Source organism: Triturus cristatus, chromosome 5_2 (genome assembly GCF_964204655.1).
Source record: "Triturus cristatus chromosome 5_2, aTriCri1.1, whole genome shotgun sequence".
Taxonomy (NCBI): Eukaryota; Metazoa; Chordata; class Amphibia; order Caudata; family Salamandridae; genus Triturus; species Triturus cristatus.
The window spans coordinates 827628399-827645009 of record NC_140588.1 but is presented as its reverse complement, the minus strand read 5'-3'; positions in this window follow the sequence as shown (position 1 = coordinate 827645009).

Below are 16611 nucleotides of genomic sequence, written 5' to 3'. Positions count from 1 at the left end.
TGGCATGCAGGTTAAAAATTGGACCTGGGAGATTGCACGAGTTGTCGTGTGCAGTGAGCACATTGAGCCACTACCCGATTGGGCTTTGGTGCACATTGGGTCCAGTGGTTGGAGTCAGCAAATCTGTCCGGGTCAGCTGATGGATTACGTCGACGACATATCAGATGTGGTGGACAACGATCGCTCAATGGAGATGTTGGCCTATGCAGCTCCACTCGCCTTCATGGACGAGTGACAAAGTACCTGCAGCCACAACTGGATGTGACCCATTGCACGTGTCCTGACGCCTGGTTGCATGTTGGGAATCTGGTCACATGTCCCAAGACGAAAGTGGACATGACTGCATTGGCCTGGACTCATGATCCATGTGCAGACAACCAACACGGGTTGGCACTGACTTGTGTTGGTGATGGACTGCCCCGAGGTGGACATGGGCGCTTTCTTACGTTCCTCATTCAGACATGCAGATGCATTGGTCTGCATATCGTGGCACTTCTCTTGGCCGTACTGACACGCACTTGTTGATAAAGTTTCTGCACTTTCACTTGTCTCCCACTGTGTGGTGTCTTGATTTGTATGCCAATGTGTGTGTCACAGACTCTCTGGCTCCCTGCCATACGTACATTGCTACCCCATCAGGACTGTGGGTTTGTACTTGTGCAATATCATGTCCCTGTTTCATGCTTTGCCAGATGCGTATGGCCGTTTACCAGCCACAGGCAGGTGCACTTGTGTCCTGTGTTTGGTTGTGCAAATGTTGGTGTTTGTACCACATTATGTTCGATGTTGGGGTGCTTTGCTTCCTATGTGTGTTTGCTGCATTATGTGTGAGATGTCCCTTCATTTCTGATTTCGCTCACCCTTCTATCTTTCAGGCAGTGTGGTTTTCACTTCTGTGCTTGTTCAGTGGTGTGATATTGCCCCGTTGTGTGACTTATGCTCTTGGTTGGTTTTGCTACTCTTGGGCATGGTTTGTCTGCAGTTGCGCTGTGCTTAATTGTGCATGTGTGCCAATGTGCCCATCTCCCCCGTCCCCCCAGTCCCTGCTGGTTCCTCTCCCTGTTGCTGTTGTGTCTGTTGTTTTGGGCAATTTCCGGTCCCAGAGTCTTGCCACCATCTCCAGACTGATGTGGTGGACAACATTTCCTCCATGTCATCCAGCTGCTGGTGTAGCGCTGGACTCCCACCTCCGGTGTGGATTGCTGCCTTCTTGTTGTTGGCGTGTTTCTGCTTTTTTGTGCGTTTCGCATCATTCCGGATGTTCTGGTTTTCTTCCATTATCCTCCTCCGCTCTCAGGCTGCATTCACCTTGTCGGAGAAGGCCTGCCAAGTACAATGTTTTGTTGCCAATGGGGCTTGTCGGATTGTATCCTGGCTCGGGTTGCCTCCATTGTGCTTGGCTGTTGTTTTCTGTTTGGTTTGTCTTTCTTTTTCAGACTTTTGTTGTGCTTATGCTCGCCTGCCATGTGTGTATTGCAGGCCTGGCACTGCTTATCGCTGATTTCCTCATCGCACTTTGGCCCATCGCATGTTTCCACGTTGAGGTTTGTGTTTTTATCTCCGTCGAGGTGGTTGTATAGAGGACATTGGCCGCGTTTTCCGCGGACTATCGCATGGTACCACCGTGTCATGAATTCCACGTTGACACAAGGTTATTTTCCCGCGATAGGCTGCAATGTGTAAAGTTCTGTTAGCATTTTTTGGGGATGTTTAGCACACATTCTTGTGACTATACCCCACAGTCATACCACCTTGAGCAATCGCTCAATTAAGACGCAATTTCATTGAAGCAACCCTAAAGAAATGTAGCCCTGATCTTCCCAGAACCGTGCTTCACATTCTTATAGATCAAATGCTGAGATGCCAATGATCACCAAAAGATATCTGAATGATCCGTCATTTCTTTTTTTTAAAGTATATCGTCTAATCAGAAGTCAACCTCACATTCTACAACAATCTGTGCATGGTGATAGAGGATACAACGCCAGTAGTCAATTTGTAGTTGAAGAACTTGATACTCAAAGTTTTGAGAGGAAGTGTTACTCACTTTATTTGCAGTTGAACTAACAATGGGTTTTGAGGAAAACTATTAAAGGGAAAAGTGAACTCTCAAGAAGAATCGATCGGAGAGCAGGTGCCCTGAAGACCCGTGCATTTCCTAATAACTGAATGCACCAATCTCCATGCTCCTATAAAACCATTATCTTGCAAAAATGAGTCCTAAATAATTGCCTGTATCAGCGTTTTCATATTTAGCATTCAGTGGGTCAAGAGGCCAAGCTTGAAGCATGAATGGTGCAGTTTTTTTCTTTAAGCGGTCGTGGTCAGTCATTAAAACAATGCTTTTAAAAGAGCTTTTGTGACGAGGTTAAGAGCCGATTCAGGGGGCTCATCCAAGAAGCCAGTGGCTGAAGGGATCTGACTCAGTGCCTCTTCCTGTGTTGTGTTCTCTGTTTGTGTGGTGTGTGTTCAGTCACCTGGAGCTCTCTGTAGACAGACCTAATTAGGGATGACTACATACTTTGGGATTGCAGGTAAATGATCGCTTGATGTACAATAGCTAAGAGCCCCTGACACTGCTGTCATAAAGTGCTATCAGTATAGTAGTTCTAGTTATTGACCGCACCAATGCTGAAACCAAAAAATACAAAACCTTGAAGCGTTTCACACAATGACCTACTTTTGTCCTAATACCATCTGAAAGGAGTCAAGTGTCTGTATCCGCTCGGAAGAGCTGACTGCATCAGAGCCCAGCAGGCTGAACCGTTTGCACGTGCAGCAGAGACAGACGCAGAGCGAGGAGGGAGCCCGGACTCCCATGTAAGTCCTCACCCCGCTCCCTGATCCCTTCCTGGTAGGGTAAAAATATATATAATCTCACACTTATTTTTGTACCAATGTAAATGTAAATGTCTACAAAGGGCGGAGCCAACATATACCAATGTTAAATATGACAATGTTTTTGATTAATTTTACTTCTTTAAATACAAAATTGTCAGGTAATCTTGTCCTGCAAAAAAAAAAAAAAAAAAACTACATTTTAAATTCCGACCGGCGCTATCAGGCTCCCTCGGCCTCTGAGAGGTTCAGCCGGTACAAGGCCTGCGCCGCTTGTCAAAATTTAATGAGAGTACCAGTTCTAAAATAATTGAATTTTCATATCAGAGGGAGCCAGGGTTTCACAGACAATAAAAGTGCTGAGCCCTATGCTGTTACTGGCAAATACCTTTTGCTTTGCTCATGAAATCAGTATGTAAATGTTGAAGGTTTGTATTTAAGGCAGCCTATGCATTTAGAGTTGTAGCACAAGCAATAATTTCGAAATGCTGCGCTTGATAAGTAGCTGGTTTTCATAATGTTCCCACTGCAATTTGTTTGGTGAATCCGGATAAGCATGTATTTTATATAAATGTTAATGCGGCGCCACTTTAATTATGTCTCTTAACTTCTTGCTTTTCAGACGTAAAAATTCAAGAGATCCTCGCCGCCAGATTGACCCGCATATTTCCTCACTTATGTCGTGAGACTCAAGGCTTCAAGTGCCCATGCAGAAACGGATGGGCAAGGCCTGAGAGTGCAAGCTGTGTCTTCCTGAATGTGGGGATGGGGAAAAAATTAAAATGTGTTACTGCACAATCAAGCATTCAATGAAACCCTTGAATGTCCACAGGGTTTGTAAGTCACAAAGAGCCACTCATTTCTACCCCTGCCATCTTACATTTTCTAATAAATAAGTAACATTATTTTAAAAGCATAAACTGCTGGCTGAATTGTCTTTAGGAATTTGAGTAACATTTCCCTTTATTACCCAACTCAATTATGTGCAATTTTATGACCTTGTAAGCACTTAAGGGTAGTTTTATTTTTCTGGTATTTCTAGTTCAAAATATTTTATTGAAATTTACTGAGTACAAAATCATAATACAAATAGAAAATAACAGCAATATATTTTGTTCATCAATATTAACTCATGCATATTGAATACAATATGGCAAATAACAATATGCAAGTTCCTAACTAAGGTCCTAAAATAATGAAAAAGATATAAAGCATATGGCGACTTATGCATTAATAATTAGTGAACTCATAGTTGAGCTAAAAAAGAAAAATCAGTAATTAGCAATATATTCTTCAGGGGTTTGCCCATTCAAAAATATGTCATACCCTTTCTCAAATATATGATCCATTACTAAGCTTTCTGGTATTCTAATCAGTCACATGTAGGGCTTTGCTAACATTACATGTAAGCTTGCAAATCCTGGCCAAAGCTTACATTTTGCCTTTTGTAGTCTATATTTGGAGAATAGAAGAAAAGATTTAGCCTCTCCATTTGTCCTCAATCCATTTTGTCACAAATTGGGTTATTGGATGAGGGGGTGTTAGAAATGGGGGTCTCTAGTTGGCAGAGGTAGGAACCTTTGTCCAAGTAGGAACCCTTACTTCTAGTCAGGGTAAGGGGGATACACACTTTAGATAACCTCTGCTTACCCCCTTGGTAGTTTGGCATGACAAAGACTTATCCCAAAGGCATTGTGTAAAGTACTTGTACTTAAAACAGTACCACAGTTAAAACACCACCAATGGACACCACACCAGTTTAGAAAACTAAAATATCTTTATCTAAACCCAACAAGACTAAAAGGACAAAAATCCAACATGTATCAAAATATCGCTTTAGAGCAGTTATTGCAAAAATAGAACTTGTAGAAACAAAATAGCTCCACTTGGGGCTATTACGACTTTGTGACAGGCATAAATCCAAAGTATGGCGTCGATCCATGAGCTGCAGAGCATTGGGTAGTGAGTCACATGGACCCCCAAACAACAGTACCTTGTAAAACAAAATCTATGGACAATGCACGGCATCGTGGAGGTGAGGCATCGGTTAGAGTTAAAGGTTGCCACAGGGGAGGCGAGGTGTCGTGTCAGTGAGGAGGTGATATGTCGAGTCCAGGACAGGGAAAGTTGTTGGCGTCCACAGTGTCGGTTCCGGCGATGCCAAGTCGAAGTGTTTGTGAGTCACCCTCGTTAGTACCTGGCTACCCGATAACAGGCTGGCGGTGACGGGATTGGTGACAGCACTGGCATTGGGAAGGCCGATTACTGCAGGCATCAGCAGGTGTCAACGGGCAGCGGAGCTGAGTTGCATGCAGGGTAGTGCGGCGTGCACTTTACGAGCAGTGTCCCCGGCCTTAATTCAAGTCGCTGCATCAATGACGGTTTTGAAGTTGTTTTCTTGCTTTCTTTAGGTTTCCTCCAGCTCCAAACAGCAGGAACAACCTCCAGAGGTGCAGAACTGGAACAGGCACTTCCTGACAGGTCAAGACTCCCAGCAGTTGAATTCAAGGGAGCTGGTGCTGAATCCTTTGTGTCCCTGAGACTTCAGAACAGGAGGCCAGCACACACAACCCCTTAGAGATTCTTTTTCAAGCAGTTTTACAGCAATGTTCTAGTCTTTATCATCTTCCTTGGCAGAAGCAGCCACTGCCGGCCAACCTTGAAAAGCACATAGCAAAGGGGCAGTACTCCACTCTACAGCTCTCTAGCTCTTCTCCTTGGCAAAAGGTTCCTCTTGCGTCCAGAAGTGATCTATTTCTCTGGGGTTTAAGGTCCAATACGTATACCCCATTTTGTCTTTGTTTTCTATGTGCCAAGGGTCTCTGAGCAAAGTCCAAACCAGTTCTGTGCTCTCTGGGGCAAGTTCACTACAGGAGGTAGAGACAGCATTGTGCACAGGAGACACTGCCTATTTAGGTGTAAGTAAAACTCCTCCCAGCACTCTAAATGCTGCCAAGGTCTAGTCAGCTCAGCTATGAGTCAAGCAGAAAAGGCAGGACACATCTCAACCCCCCTTGTTGCTGTCTACAGTAAATGCCCATCCCAGTACCTGTCGCTCCAAAACCAGACAGTCAATACACAACCAGAAGAGGCACACAGAATGGTTAAATAAAAAAAGAAAAAATGTTTACTTTTTAAAAGACACACAATTGATGGACGGAATGCAGAACGTGTGCTCCCAGTCTGGCCTGCCTCTATGTGGGGGAATTTGAGAACAAACATATCTTCAATGAAGCGGCAACATATTTTGAAAACGTGAGTTTGTGGTGCCACTTCATTAACGATATCATTTTTATTTGGAAAGGATGCCAGGAAGAACTAGAGGATTTCATTAGTTGGCTAAATCTGGGGGTCCCCAAACTGAAATTCACATCAGAGTTCAGCAAGGATAGGGTCAACTTCCTAGATATTTGTATCAAGGAAAGTGAGGGTCATCTGGAGGTTGAACTTTATAGCAAACCTACCGACAAAAATACCCTACTACACTATGGTAGTTTCTATCCCAAAGCACAAAGGGATAATATTCCCTTTGGGCAATTACTGCGATTACGCAGGAATTGTTCCTCCACAGGTGATTTTAATAAGCACTCAGAGGTTCTTAAACAAAAACTGATAGATCGAGGTTACCCAAGGAGATTAATAGATCAATCTTACAAAAGAGCTAAATACTGTGATCGTGAGTATATGCTGGATGAAAATAGGGTTAAAAATGAGGACCAAAAGAAAGATAGAATCGTTTTCGTAAGTCAATTTAGTGAGAGCAGTAATCAGATTAAGAACATCTTAAATAGGAATTGGAAGATTCTTAATGATGGGCAGAATTTGGAAATAGGAAAGCCACTGTGTGCCTTTAGAAGAAATCGGAACATTAGAAACAGTCTGGTAAAAACGTATAGGAACTATAATCAAGAGAGGCAAGGCACCATATATATGGCATGAGGGCGATTGGCAACCACAAATGTGGCACCCGTTCAATTTGCGAACACTGCATAGTAGCTAAAAACATTGTCTTTAATGGTCACGAGATTAAGTGCAGCAGTCTCAACAATTGCCGGAGTAAGAATCTAATGTACCTACTGATCTACCCGTGCGGATTAGGCTACGTGGGCGAGACCAGCAGAGAATTAAGGTTCAGGGTTCAAAAACATAAATCGGTATTAAGAACGGGTAAAGAAAATTTGCCCCTGACGGAGCATTTCTGGAATATAGGACATGGCTGCAATGATTTGCGGTGGTTTATACTAGAGAAAATATCTGGTAACATGAGAGGAGGGGACCTGAATAAAAAAAGAAAATTGAGAGAACAATGGTTCATCTGCAAACTAAATACTGTACAAAACGGATTAAATTCCCGTGAGGATTGGATGTCGATTATCTCTTAAAAATCTGTATATATCATCACGTGGCAACATAGATGGTATATACCTAAAAGAACACATACAACAAGTTTGTAGAATGGATTGATATATACAATCCACCTATGTTTACTGGAATAGAAGAGGCCTTACATAATAGCAGATACCTCTACAAATGACTGATTGTTTCAAAACCTGATGTGGACTAGCCTATGTAAGGTTGGGTTACCATCTGAATTGAGTTAGGGTTAGACATAGGGAGGACAAATATAAAAATAGAGAGAATAATTATTAGATGTTTCTCTTATCTTAAGTGATTCAGGAAAGTATCCTAACAGCAATATAGTCAAAAAAGGAAAATAAAGTAGATAATAGATGTAACAGAAACAATGATGCTTTGAAATAAGAGAAATTAATGTGATTATTTAAACATCCTTTTAATCTACTGGAAGGTTGTTGTAATTGGCAAGGGCAGTCTTTATTTGGCCTTTCTCGACCTGAAGACTGCCTTTGACTTAGTCCCCCGTGCGCGATTGTGGCATTTATTAGATGAAATGGGGATCCCACCAATGATTCTGAATCTGCTGATTCATCTCCACGAGGGCAACTATGCCCAAGTGAGGTGGGGGGCCCAAGACCAGAAGACTGATAGGATCCCTGTAAACAGAGGAGTCCGCCAGGGTTGTGTTATGGAGCCCACCCTGTTTTCTTTATATATGATAAGGGTGGTTAGTTTTCTTCAAGAATTTCCATCTGACGCCCCTTCCCTGGCAGGAGACAGGGTTCCTACTCTGCTCTTCACAGACGATACACTTCTTATGTCTAAGACTCCGGTTGAGCTCCAAAAACTCCTAGATAGATTCCATCTCTTCTGTGAGTCTAGGGGCCTGATTGTAAACACCTCCAAAACCAAACACATGGCGTTTAATCCTTACAGCCCATATAGAAGTAATTTCACTTTAGATGGAACCCGCCTAGAGCGATTCACGATGTTTGGTTACTTAGGTATCCAGCTCACTGAGAAAATGCATTGGCAACACCATATCAACAAAATGCTTTTGAGCCACAAACATGTGGCGGGTACATTAGCTAGAGAACACCGTTCCTCGCAGAGCAGACCTGTGGCTCCTGCGCTTATGATCTATGTAGCTAAAGCAGTAAGCTCAGCCCTTTATGGTGCCGAACTTTGGGGCTTTGAAAATGTAGATGGAATCAGCAGATCTGAACATAAATTTTTAAGAGACCTAGTGATGCTACCCTGTAATGTACCGCTGAAACCCCTGATGAGCGATATGGGCAGGAGCTCTGTTAGAGACATAGCCAGATTGCGGCCGTTGTTATTTTGGGCCTGCCTGCGACGGACCCCTGAGCTCGCCAGTTACGCCTCTGTGCTCACCGAATTGATGGCCTTAGATGGCAACCAAAGAATTAGTTGGTTGCTTAATCTCCAAAAAACACTTTTAGTGCTTGGCCTCAAGGAATCGTGGGATACTCAAACCCCACCTAGTAAGGCCGAGATCAAAAAGCGATATTGGGCATGGGTTGATGCCCAAGAGCTCAGCAATTTGAGGATGGGAAGGCTCACCGAAGAATTTTATCTCCACAAGCAGCGTATATTTTTAGAACCATACTTAGATCTTATCCAGGCGCCAAGTGATAGGGCACTTTACATACAGTTTAGGGTAGGTTCCCTCCCGTACGAGAGCTAACTGTAAAGTGGAGCGCCCCATATCAGACAACAGCGGACTGCCCCTGCTGTAGGGCGCCTACTGAGAGTGTGGCCCACCTTATGTTTGATGCCTTAAACCCATTTGCAGCCAATTGGGTACCTACAATCATAGTGCTGCTTTGCACATTCTGAAATCTGATGCAAGGACCCTCTTTGCCTGCGGCATGGCCAAGTTCCTTTGCCGTGCTTGGATAGTAAGGTCTAAAGCTTTACGTGAGCCACTCCAATGAATAATCATGTTTTTATACTATTTTTATCCTGAGGCCATTGGTCAGTTCATTCTTATTGCAGTGCCACTTTATATTTTAAATCAAAACATTCACCCCCAGTCAAGAAATCTTGGTTAAATCCATCATTCTTTTGCTTACCATGCCACCCCAGTTTAGACTTGGCCATATGCAAATCAGCCTTGACCATGTGCCTCATGCGAACAGTCCAGCCCGAACTGCTAAGCCAGGTCCTCCCTGGACCTGAAACAAGCATCCTAGGACCGGTTTTGGGGTTTCACCCCTCTTCAGCCAGTATAGCTTGATTCCAGTGGCACAGTGAGCCCAGGACCCACGTCTGGGCATACCTGGCACACCTAGGGCAAGAAAGCAAAAGACACACAATTGATGGACGGAATGCAGAACAAATCAAAACATTCACCCCCAGTCAAGAGATCTGGGTTAAATCCACCATTCTTTTGTTCACCATGCCTCCCCAGTTTAGACCTGGCCATATGCAAATCAGTCTTGACCCTGTGCCTCATGGGAACAGTCCAGCCCGAACTGCCAATCCAGGTCCTTCATGGACCGGAAACAAGCATTCTAGGACCGGTTTCGGGGTTTCACCCCTCTTCAGCCAGGATAGCTTGATTCCAGTTGCACAGTGAGCCCAGGACCCACGTCTGGGCATACCTTGCGCACTTAGGGCGAGAAAGCAAAAGACACACAATTGATGGACGGAATGCAGAACAAATCAAAACATTCACTCCCAGTCAAGAGATCTGAGTTAAATCCATCATTCTCTTGCTCACCATGCCATCCCAGTTTAGACCTGGCCATATGGAAATCAGCCTTGACCCTGTACCTCATGGGAACAGTCCAGCCTGAACTTCCAAACCAGGTCCTACCTGGACCGGAAAAAAGCATCCTAGGACCGGTGTCGGGCTTTCAGCCCTCATCAGCCAGGATAGCTTGATTCCAGTGGCACAGTGAGCCCGGGATCCACGTCTGTGCATACCCAGCGCACTTAGAGCGAGAAAGCAAAAGACACAGAATTGATGTATGGAATGCTGAACAAATCAGAACATTCACCCCCAGTCAAGAGATCTGGATAAAATCCATCATTCTTTTGCTCACCATGCCACCCCAGTTTAGACCTGGTCATATGCAAATCATCCTCGAACCATCTGCCTCATGTTAACAGTCCAGCCCAAACTGCCAAGCCAGGTCCTCCCTGGACCGGAAACAGGCATCCTAGGATCGGTTTTGGGCTTTCAGCCCTCATCAGGCAGGATAGCTTGATTCCAGTGGCACAGTGCGACCGGGACCCATGTCTGGGCATACCCGGCGCACTTAGGGCAAATAAGCAAAAGACACACAATTGATGGACGGAATGCTGAACAAATCAAAACATTCACCCCCAGTCAAGGGATCTTGGTTAAATCCATTATTCTTTTGCTCACCATGCCACCCCAGTTTGAACTTGGCCATATGCAAAGCAGCCTTAACCACGTGCTCATGGGAACAGTCCAGCCCGAACTACCAAGCCACGTCCTCCTTGGACCGGAAACAAGCATCCTAGGACCGGTTTCTAGATTTCAGCCCTCATCAGGCAGGATAGCTTGATTTCAGTGGCACAGTGCACCCGAGACCCACGTCTGGGCATACCCAGCGCACTTAGGGCAAGAAAGCAAAAGACACACAATTGATGGACGGAATGCTGAACAAATCAAAACATTCACCCCCAGTCAAGATATCTTGGTTAAATCCATCATTCTTTTGCTCACCATGCCACCCCAGTTTAGACTTGGCCATATGCAAATCAGCCTTAACCACGTGCTCATGGGAACAGTCCAGCCCGAACTACCAAGCCACGTCCTCCCTGGACCGGAAACAAGCATCCTAGGACCAGTTTCAGGATTTCAGCCCTCATCAGGCAGGATAGCTTGATTCCAGTGGCACAGTGCGCCCGAGACCCACGTCTGGGCATACCCGGCGCACTTAGGGCGAGAAAGCGAAAGACACACAATTGATGGACGGAATGCTGAACAAAGCAAAACATTCACCCCCAGTCAAGAGATCTGGGTTAAATCCATCATTCTTTTGCTCACAATGCCACCCCAGTTTAGACCTGGCCATATGCAAATCAGCCTTGACCCTTTACCTCATGGGAACAGTCCAGCCCGAACTGCCAAGCCAGGTCCTCCCCGGACCGGAAACAAAAAGAAAAAAATCTAAATCATGTGTTTGCTAAGCGTGACTACTCACCCGTAAGGGTCTCAAGGCGCTGGGGTGGGTGAGGGGGTTCGCAGGTTCTAGTTCATCAAGGAAGGGGTCTGTCGAAGAGCCAGGTTTTGAGGTTTCTTGCGAATATGGGGAGCAATGTTATCTGTCTGAGGTGGAGCGAAAGGTCGCTCCAGGCTCTGGCCGCGCGAAAGGAGAAAGAGCGGCCTCCTGATCTGGTCTTTTCTAGTGCGGGGGACCACAGTATAGGAGATCTGGGCTGATCGTAGGGTCCTTTGGGGTGTGTGGAATTTCAGTCGGCTATTCAGGTATGCTGGTCCGGTGTTGTGGAGGGCCTTGTGAGCGTGGGTTAGCATCCTGAAGGTGACTCTAGCTTCAATGGGGAGCCAGTGGAGTGTGCGTAGGTGCTGGGAGATGTGGCAGTGTTTTGGCAGGTTGAGGACCAGTCTAGAGGCAGCGTTTTTGATGTTCTGTAGCTTGCGGGTGAGGTTTTTGTTTATTCCGGCATAGAGTGCGTTGCCGTAGTCAAGCCTGCTTTTGATCAGGTCTTACCTAGGAGGCGGAGGGTGTGGAAGCAGGAGGATGAGATGGAATTGATTTGGCATCCATTTTTAGCTCTGACTTTAGGATGATTCCCAGGTTGCGTGCGTGGTTCATGGGGATGGGCGGGCTTCCGAGGGCGGGGAGCTACCAGGTGTCGTTCCAGGCATCTGTGTTTGGGCCCATTATGAGTACTTCCATTTTGTTGGTGTTTAGCAGTAGGCAGCTGTTTTTCATCCATTTGACGACGGCTTCCATGCCTTCTCGAAAGTTGTGTCTGGCAGTGTTGGGTTTGTTGGATAAGGTGATGAGTTGGGTGTCATCTGCGTATGACACAATGTTGAGTCTGTAGGTTCTGACGATGGGGGTGAGCGGAGCCATGTAGATGTTGAAGAGCGTAGGGCTGAGGGAGGACCCCTGGGGGACTCTGCAGGTGGTAGGTGTAGGGTCCGAGAGGCGGAGATTCTGTCTTCAATTGTTTTTTTCCTCGTTTTTCTGATGAGTTGGTGGTGAGCGTTGGTGGCGGCTCTGAAGTTGTTGTGGACTTCTGTGGATTTGGTGTTCCTCCAGGCCTTTTCGAGGCAGCGGCAAGTGCGTCTGGACTCTCGAAGTTCGGTGGTGAACCATGTAGCTTTCTTGGCATGGGTGTTGTTGTTTTTCTTGAGGGGGTCTATGGTATTGGCACTGTCGGAGATCCATCTGTGCATGGTTCGGGCTGCGGTGTTGGCGTCGTCGTTTTCCGCGATGGTTGGGGTGGAGTTGCTGAGTGATGAGGTTAGCTGGTCGCCGGTGATTCTGGTCCAGTTTCTTCATGGGAACAGGTGCTGGTGTCTGTATATGGTGGGTGTTCTGAAGGTGAAGTGGACGCATCGATGGTCAGTCCATGGGAGTTCAGTGGTGTGGCTGAAGGTGATGGAGTTTCCTATTGTGAAGAGGGGGTCCAGGGTGTGTCCTGCTGAGTGCGTGGGTTCGGTCACGATCTGGCAGAGTCTAATGTGGAGGTTGTCCAGGAGGGATGTCGTGCTGGGGTCCAGTTGGTTGTCGAGGTGGAAGTTGTGGTCTCCCAGTAGGGTGTAGTTGGTGGACACAATGGCATGCGGGGAGATGATGTCCGTGATGGAGTTGGCGAAAAGTCCGCGGGCTCCAGGGGGTTGGTAGATGAGGGTTCCTCAGAGGGTGGAGATAGGGCTGGCTAGTATCTTGAAGTGAAGGTGATCCATCAGGTCTGGGGGCTCGTCGGGGAGTGTGCTCAGGCGGAGGGTGGATTTGTGGACGATGGCGATTCCTCCTCCTTGGGTGGTGGGGCGGTCCTTCCTGGAGCTCTTGTATCCTTGGGGAATGGCAATGGCGATGTCCGGTCCGGAGGTGGTGTTGGTCCAGGTTTCGGTAAAAAATGCTACGTCCAGGGTAGTGCTGTCGAGGAGGATCCAGATTTCAGTGGCGTGTTTGTGGAGGGATCGGACGTTGAGGAGGATGCATTGCAGGGTTTTCTGTTCGGTTTTGTTGTTGCGGGCGGATTGCGGTGGGTCAGTGGTCTTGGTGGTGCTGCAGGTGTGCCGGCAGCGGTGACAGCTGAAGGGTCCGTGGGTGTCGGCTGGTGATGCTAGCTTGCAGTTGTTGTTGCAGCCTGGGTTGAGAGCGTGGAGTGCCGCTGGGTCATAGCATTGGCAGTGCAGAGATCCAGGGTTCCTGGCGCTGGTCGCAGTCAGGTCGCGGACGGGCGCAGACAAGCTTGCCTTTGGCGCCCCGGCAGCGCGCCAGCTGTGTGGCCGCGCAGTGGGCACCATTAAATAGGGGTCGGGAGGGCTGGACAGCTGGGAGGCGGGAGAGGGAAGGGGAGCTGGATTGGGCCGGTCGCACTAGTCGTGCTGGGGGGGAAGGGCCATGGTGGCAGCAGCGGCAGGGTAAAACGGGCTGAAAATGGCAAAAGGAAAAAGACAAAAAGAGAGAGAAAAGTGCAAATAATGCAGCAAAAGTGCAAGAAAGAGTGGAGGAAAGACACAGAGGACACAGGAGAGTGAAAGGGGGAGATTGAGATGAGGGTAAAAAATGAGTGAAAAACAGTGGAAAGACACAAAGGAGAGTGAAGGGGGAGCTTGACATGAGGGGAAAACGACAGAAAAAGTGCAAGAAAGAGTGGAGGAAAGACACAGAGGACACAGGAGAGTGAAAGGGGGAGATTGAGATGAGGGTAAAAAATGAGTGAAAAACAGAGGAAAGACACAGAAGGAGAGTGAAGGGGGGAGCTTGAAATGAGGGGAAAACAACAGGAAATGGAGGAAAGACCCAGAAGGAGAGTGAAGGGGGGAGATAGAAGTGAGGGAAAAAATGAGTGAAAAAGGAGAGAAAAAACAGAGCAAGAGAATGGAGACAGAGGTCCACTGGACCACCAGGGATGAGGCGCAGGTGAAACCTGCGGGTGGAGGAGGGCCTCAAACACCAATACTCGAGAGTGCAGGGGCTTGGGGGAAGGCCTCACTTAATGGTGGGGCTGCGAGGGAGGGAGAGCAATTTCACTGACAATGAGTCAGTGGTCTTGCTCGCCTGTCCCTGCAGCGACTGATATTAAGTAGGGGTCAGGGAGGGCTGGACAGCTGGGAGGCGGGAGCGGGGAGGGGAGCTGGATTGGGCCGGTTGCACTGGTCGTGCTGGGGGGCAGGGGCCGCAGGGGCAGCAGCGGCGGGGAAAAACCGGATGAAAAAGGCAAAAGGAAAAAGGCAAAATGAGATAGAAAAGTGCAAATAAGGACACAAAACTGCAAGAAAGAGTAGAGGAAAGACACAAAGGACACAGGAGACAATTTCACTGAAAATGAGTCAGAAACAGAAACAAGCATCCTATGACTGGTTTCGGGCTGTCAACCCTCATCAGCCAGGATAGCTAGATTCCAGTGGCACAGTGAGCCCGGGATCCATGTCTGGGCATACCCGGCGCACTTAGGGCAAAAAAGCAAAAGACACACAATTGATGGACGGAATGCTGAACAAATCAGAACATTCACCCCCAGTCAAGAGATCTGGGTTAAATCCATCATTCTTTTGCTCACCATGCCACTCCAGTTTAGACCTGGCCATATGCAAATCAGCCTTGAACCTGTGCCTCATGGGAACAGTCCAGCCCGAACTGCCAAGCCAGGTCCTTCCTGGACCGCAAACAAGCATCCTAGGACCGGTTTCGGGCTTTCAGCCCTCATCAGCCAGGATAGCTTGATTCCAGTGGCACAGTGCGCTTGGGACCCACGTCTGGGCATACCCAGCGCACTTAGGGCGAGAAAGCAAAAGACACACAATTGATGGACGGAATGCTGAACAAATCAGAACATTCACCCCCAGTCAAGAGATCTGGGTTAAATCCATCATTCTTTTGCTCACCATGCCACCCCAGTTTAGACCTGGCCATATGCAAATCAGCCTTGAACCTGTGCCTCATGGGAACAGTCCAGCCCGAACTGCCAAGCCAGGTCCTCCCTGGACCACAAACAAGCATCCTAGGACCGGTTTCGGGCTTTCAGCCCTCATCAGCCAGGATAGCTTGATTCCAGTGGCACAGTGCGCTTGGGACCCACGTCTGGGCATACCCAGCGCACTTAGGGCGAGAAAGCAAAAGACACACAATTGATGGACGGAATGCTGAACAAATCAAATCATTCACCCCCAGTCAGGGGATTTGGGTTAAATCCATCATTCTTTTGCTCACCATGCCACCCCAGTTCAGATCTGGCCATATGCAAATCATACTTGACCCTCTGCCTCATGGGAACAGTCCAGCCCAAACTGCCAAGCCAGGTCCTCCCTGGACTGGAAACAAGCATCCTTGGACCGGTGTCCGGCTTTCAGCCCTCATCAGCCTGGATAGCTTGATTCCAGTGGCACAGTGAGCCCAGGACCAACGTCTAGGCATACGCGGCGCACTTAGGGCAAGAAAGCACAAGACACACAATTGATGGACAGAATGCTAAAGAAATCAAAACAGTCACCCCAGTCAAGAGATCTGGGTTAAATCCATCATTCTGGCTGAAGAAGGGTGACATACACTGAAACCGGTCTCAGGATGCTTGTTTCCGGTCCAGGGAGGACCTGGCCTGGCAGTTCGGTCTGCACTGTTTTCATGGAGCACAGGGTCAAGACTGATTTGCACATGGCTGGGTCCAAACTGGGGTGGCGTAGGGGGCAAAAGAACAATGGATTTAACCCAGATCTTTTGACTGGGAGAGAATGTTTGCATTGTCAGCATACCGTCCATCATTTGTTTGCTGTAATACTTTTTAAAAGTTGCATTTTCAAACACACAATTTAATAAACATCTCCCTAAAATGATGAGTTTAGAGAGCCTAAACCCCACATCTCTATCTTGTCCCCAATGAAAAGTTATACTTGTAAGATGTTACAAAGTAACTTCCATGTTAGACTATAGGACAGATAGCCTTTCAATAGTGAAAAATGAAATAGGCAGCATTTCATTATCAGGACATGTAAAACACACCAGTACATATCCCACCTTTTAGGTACACTGCACCCTGCCGATGGGGGTACCTTGGGCCTACCCGAGGGGTGCCTTACATGTAAGAAAGGAGAAGGTGGGGGGCTGGTAAGTAGGTGCACTTGCCAGGTTGACATTGCAGTAGAAAACTGCATGCAAACACTGCATTGGAAGGTCTGAGATACCTTTACAGGGCTACTCATGTGGGTGACACAATCAG